Consider the following 6,386-nt stretch of genomic DNA (forward strand, 5'->3'; position numbering starts at 1 on the left):
GAGCATTGTGCCTAAGGTAATTTTTTCAACCCTCTCTACTTTTGGAGTCCCCGATGTCTATTGTTTCCATCATTAGTCCACAAGTATCCATTGTTTAGCTCTTTCTTATAAAATAGACTATGCAATATTTTATTTTCTGTTTATGAATTTGTTCACTTAGGATATTGGCCTCCAGCTCCATCCATGTTGTAGGAAAGGACATGATTTCATTATTCATTATGGCTGCTGGATAGTATTCCATAGTGAATATATACCACATTATCTTTATCCAATCAACCATTGATGTACGCTTAGGTTGATTCCATGACTTTGCCATTGTGAATGGTGCTGTGATGAACACATGAATTCAGGTGTCTTTTTCATATAATGACTTCTTTTCCTTTGGGTGGATACCCAGTAGTGGGATTGCCGGGTTGAATGGTAGTTCTACTTTTAGTTCTTTGAGACATAGAAGACTATAAACTTTTAAAGGCAGGAGCCATGCCTATTTTCCTTCACCATTTTACCCCCAGTGCCTTGAAGGGTGCTTAGGACATAAAAGAGTTTCAATAAGTATGTGTTGAATTGAACATAGTCATATCCTTAGATATATGGATTATATAAACTCCTCATTTCTTGTTAATATTGCTGTGCCATTTCTCAAATGAGAAGCTCTCTAGGGAACCCTCAGATATTGAAATAAACTTTATTTACATTTTTAATTTATAACTAATGTGCAAGGTATGATTCTTTCTTCCAGCCCACCTTTGTCATCCTCTGATTTCTTCTACCTAAAATTTGTGATTTTCCAAATCATGCAGATTTTATTGTTGGACCTATGTACTTCTTTCCATGCCTTCTGACACTCTCCCTCTATAGGCCTTCATTGCCTTTCGTCTTGACTGTCATAGAAACCTTCTAATGCATCTCCCTGCCTTCTGTTTTTTTCATTTCCTAGCCATCCAACACACAGGATGTCAGATTAATCTACTGAAAGTTTGTATTTGCTTATATCATTTCTTTCCTTAAAAATTCTAAACATAACAAACATATAGTTGAATCTGTCTACTGAATTAAGTATTGAATTCTTACCCTAGCATTCAAGGCTTTCTTTAGTATTCTATCAATTGAATTTCCAGCTTTATTTTTTTTTTTTAATTCACTTCATGAACTCTACTATCCTTCCAAACTTGACTATTTGTAAATTTTGGATACATCCATCACTCTAGTCATGCTGGTTTTTACTAACTCAAATGTCTTCTTTTTATTCTTGTTTTATGAAATCCTTCCAACCTTATATTACATATCCTCTTCTCCATTGATGCGTCTCCTAAGGGAGACATAAAACGAATGCCCAAATAAATGACTTTCATGCTGGGTAAACTAAGATGAGCTGAACCTCACACTAAAATAAATCACAAATGTCAATGAGACACAAAGCTCTCTGAGGGCAGAGAATGTGCTTGTCTTGTTTTCTGCCTACTCAATTCCTAGGACAGTTTCTGACACAATAGATACTAATAATACAATAAAAAAATAAATATTGAATAATGTATAGTAGAGGGACACAATATTTCACATAATATGTTTCTTGAAGGCAGGGATTACTTTTAAATTTTTGCTCATGTCCTCTATAGCCCTACATAGTAGATGCTGAAGAACTATTTGTTAAATTTAAGGAGGAACATAGTGTTCTACAAGCACTGTAATTACATGAATACTTATCTTTGAACTCAGTTTGTACTAGACTAATGTCATTAACAAGAGGTAGAACTGGGAAAAAAATGATGCATTGTCATTTTACTGACAGATTCAAGGAGGATGTAGTCAAAGAAGCCAAACTGAAGGCTTCACAGAGACAATTAAAATATCCATATAAAGAAGGTTAGCTAGAAAACATTCAAAGGCCAAATAAAGTCCTCAGTAAGAGAATCAGTCCAATGAAAAAGTTTTTATTGTTTATCACCAATCTTTTCAATCAGTTGCTTATGAAGGGAGTTCGAACAGCTTCATGTTGTCATTCTGCATCCTCTATCTTGGACCTTCCATTGTGAGACAATGAAGCAACAAAAAAAGTCCCACAGTGAAGGAGAAACAAATTTAAATTTTGAAATTGGTGTTGTTTAATGTCGTTCTTCATGTCTTTTTTTTTTTCTTGTTTCCTCTACAAATGCACAGGATCGTTGTACTGATTCACTTTGTGATACTTTGCCCTGGGCAGCAGATCCTCCATGATTTAGACCTTTCTCTATATAATCTTTCCAAATCCAAACTGACATGGTCCCAGGTCCTCAGAATCTAGTGTAGGAAAACAGTAAGTCAAGGTGTTATTTGATTGCTTTTGACTACAGTTCTGACACACTTGTATTTTAATGGGTAACTAAAAGCAAAGTCTTTACCCAATAGGAGACCTTAACCAAAGGGATTTCAAGTGCCAAGGCAGGTTAGAACAACTATGAGACCAAAGAATATTCCATCTGACTCTGAGTCCTCTGAGGACCAAATACGGTTATATTAGCCAAGCCTTTCAGGAGAAGAATTGGAATGTTCATTTGTCATTGGGTTATTTTGGTATATCTTTAAAGCAAATGGAACTCATCAAAGAGAAGTACTATTACTTGGAGCTAAAGGTGGTAGTTTGAATGCAATAAAATAAAAATATCACTTTATCCAGCAGGTGGTAAACATATGGAACTGGTTACCTTAGGAAGTGATGCAGGCTGAAAATAGAAAAAATGTCAAGAAGGGCTGAGAGAGACTTTTGGGTGCTAGACATAAGGGAAAGGTACATATGTGGTGGGTCTTACCATTCACTTTGTTAAAGGGATGCCATAGGTGACAATCATCTTATCCTCTTATAAGATTTCTATTTGGCTGGATGACAAACTAAGAATAGTATTTCTTACATTCTTATCTTATTCTTATTTTGGAAGTTTCATTCCTTTTCTTTGTATCACCTTTAAAATTTTCCCTTTTTTTTAAATCTCTTTGCTTTTCCCCCGTTCTGAATCCAGAGGTATTTCAAATATTTTCTCTCCACATGAGTCCCAGAATTCCAAACACCTAGAGCTACATCACCCAACTTGGTAGTTAGTAGCCACATGTGGCTCTTTAAATTTAAATGTAAGCTAATTAAAATTTAATGAAATTAAAATTTCAATTCCAAAGTTGCATTAGCCATACTTCAAGTGCCCAATAGCGCCACGTGACTGGTGGCTAAGCTACCGGACAGCTCAGATAAAGGATATTTTCATTATTGCAGAAAGTTCCACTGGACAACACATAACTAATTAACTTGTCTTAAGCTAGGAAGTGGCAGAGCTGGGTCTGGAACCTGAGTCAGATTTCAAAGCTTATGCTATTAACTGCTCAACTAGATTGTTTTCCATCAATTTCTCACTCTTTCTCTCAAGTTCATCTTGTCTTTATCTTTCTGATATCGCACAAGGAGCAGATGACATGGTTTATGGAAAGATCCTGGTATGCATGGATGTGAGCTCCATAAATTCAACTTGGATATTCCCTTTCTTTCACCTAGTACTCAGGTATCTCTTCTTACTCACTTCCCTATCTTCCTTTCCTCTTCTGAAAGATTCATATTGCAATAAATAAGCGTATTACTGATTGGTTTCTTAAAGCAAACCACACAAACATAAGTCTTGGTCAAGCTGTTTTTCCTCCAGGACTTTCTATGAGCAAATATTTGGTAGAAGACTAGGTAAAATAGAAGTCTTCTTGAAAACAAGTAGTAGAAGCGTTTGAGATGAGAAAATGTGGTCATTTTATAAGGATATAAAACTTCCTCCTCCCAAAACCCAGCCCAACCCTATGAAATATTCAGTACCCTGTGATATATTCAGTACCCTGTCTAAAACTAGGACTAAAAGGTCTGTATTTGTATACTTCATCTGTCTCCCTGTATTCATCTGTATTTTCCACACATTCTCAAACATCTCATATTACTGCAAAATGGATGTTTCATTCATAAATTTATCTCAACAGGTATTTCCTAAAATGGTGAGCTATGGGATATTATTATGCAAGATGTTAAAATGCGTTCTGTAGGGATAAAAGTCTCTAGTGACAAATTATGCTTGGGAACTACTAGATTTAAAATGCTAAGCAGATTTCTCTAAGATAGTACTTCTCAAAGTCTCGATGTAAATCGAATTAAGTCACTTTCCTGCTGAAAACAGCTCAATCTCTATCAGGGCTACTAGGTCCTACATAAGCATAATCTGGCATCATTCTTCCCCTTATATCACCCTGCTTCAGCTATATTATATCTTGTTATTCCTTGATGACACTAAACTGTTTCCTGCCTGAGGGCATTTCCAGTATTCATTGTTCCCCATGCCCATTCTTCTCCTTGCTATTCCAGTTGTAACAGTCTAGGTTTCAGGTCAGTATCAGCTTCTTGGAGATCCCTTCACTAATGATTCTATCTAAAGTGCTTCCAAGTCATTCTCCTGCCATACTCAATCTCATTCTCCTGTTTTATTGAATTCAAAGCATTTATGATTATATGGTTATCTCATTTATTTATTCATTGACTTGTGTATTTTATATGTCCCCAGTTAGGTAGGATGTTAGGTCCATGAGGGCAGGAACCATATTTGCCTTATTCACCTCACCATTTTATTCCCAGAACTTACAATAGTTCCTGAATACAGTGGGTGCTCAATAAACATTAACTTAATATGTATTATAAAGGATAATTGAAATTGTAAATAATTGTAATTATTAATTATTTATAATTAAAATTATAGAAAATATTTAATAATAATAATAATTAAAATGGACTGAAATTGTAAATGTTTACTTATATAGAAAATATCATGTAAAAATTTCTCAAAACTTAGTTGAGTATACAGTTACTTCCTCCTTAAACACACTTAAAAAAAATTCTAAACTCATGGTCTATAGTACACAAGTTGGAAAATGATCATCCAAATATTTTTAGGATTTTCTTTTTCAACTTTTGGGGTTAAGAATTCTCATAAAATGGATAGAAATGAACAATTTTGACCAAAAATCTGCTGTAGTTCATAGCCAAGAATCAAAGCCAGCAATTTATTTCTATTCTTCTCACTCTCCTACCCCCCGCCACCCCAGTCAAATGCTCACATAAAGTTTCTCCATGGAAAGTTAGCAGAAAGACAAAAAAGAAAACAATAAAAGGAAATAACAATAAATAGCTTTTTCTGGGGACAATCTGGTAAGAGATCCTATTAGGGACAGGGTGATAAAAACAGAAGGGTCATTCTACTTTCTCAAAATGTCAGTGAAATAAAATAGCAATGCAGAGCATTCCTACCTGCAGGCACACAGGAGGAGACTAGAGCTAACAGGAATAGCAAGCCAGCACATCAACAGTTTGAATTTCATCTTGTGAACAGAAGGTGGCTAGACAGATGCGTGGTCCAATGTGATAATTACAAGTTTCTGCTTGGAATACAAACTTTCTTGTCTTCTGTTTCATTTTATTTCTCAGTGAATGAGTTTAAAGAGCTATTTTTGAGATTTTAGTTAGGTTTTCTGCCTTTCTGTCAAGGACACTCATTAAATATTTAGTGGAATTCTGAAAGTTGACTTTAAATTACAATATGCAAGCAGTCTTCTTAGTCATAGGTCAGAAAACACCATATTAATCCAATTAGAGGGGTCTCTGGCTGAATGCAATTACAAAAGTACTCATAATTTTATTTTTTAAAAAGGAAGGGATAAGATTCTAGAAATGATAGACTAGTGAGCTTAACATCAATCCTTAATGGAATTATCTAGACAATTCATAAAGAAATAGATTGCAAGTACTAAAAAAAAGACAGTGTTGGTCACCAGGAAACAGTATGGCTTCACCAAAGATTATGACAAATTAATTCTATTTTATTAGGTCAATAACAAACCCATATCATAGTGATTGCTTGTGGACTGTAGCACTAGGCTTGTGAATTTGAACCCATAGCTCTATCACTCACTAGTTGTGAGAGCTCAGGCAATTGAGCTCATCTATTAATGTCTCAGTTGTGTGATCTATAAAATCAAACCAATGTAGTACCTATTTCTTATGAATTTTGTGAAGGTAAGATGTGTTTATACATGCAAAATATTTAGAACAGTGTTTAAGGACTTTAGAGCAAAATCTAGTAATTGCTCAATAAACATTTGTTGTTATCATTTGAGTGCCTGGAATGTGAGCTGGCTGGTGACAGTGTTATGTGGCTCCATAGCTAGTTGAATAACTCCAGTCCAAACATACTAATTAGTGAATTTATGGCAATCAGAATGGAAGTTTCTAATCATATTCTCTTCATCATTTTAATCAATTAATTGGGTAAAGTATAGATAAAATGCCTATCAACTCTGTAGATCTTAACTTGTTTCGTTCTAGAAAAATGTGGTGAAAT

This window comes from Chlorocebus sabaeus, chromosome X (assembly GCF_047675955.1).
Source record: "Chlorocebus sabaeus isolate Y175 chromosome X, mChlSab1.0.hap1, whole genome shotgun sequence".
Lineage (NCBI taxonomy): Eukaryota > Metazoa > Chordata > Mammalia > Primates > Cercopithecidae > Chlorocebus > Chlorocebus sabaeus.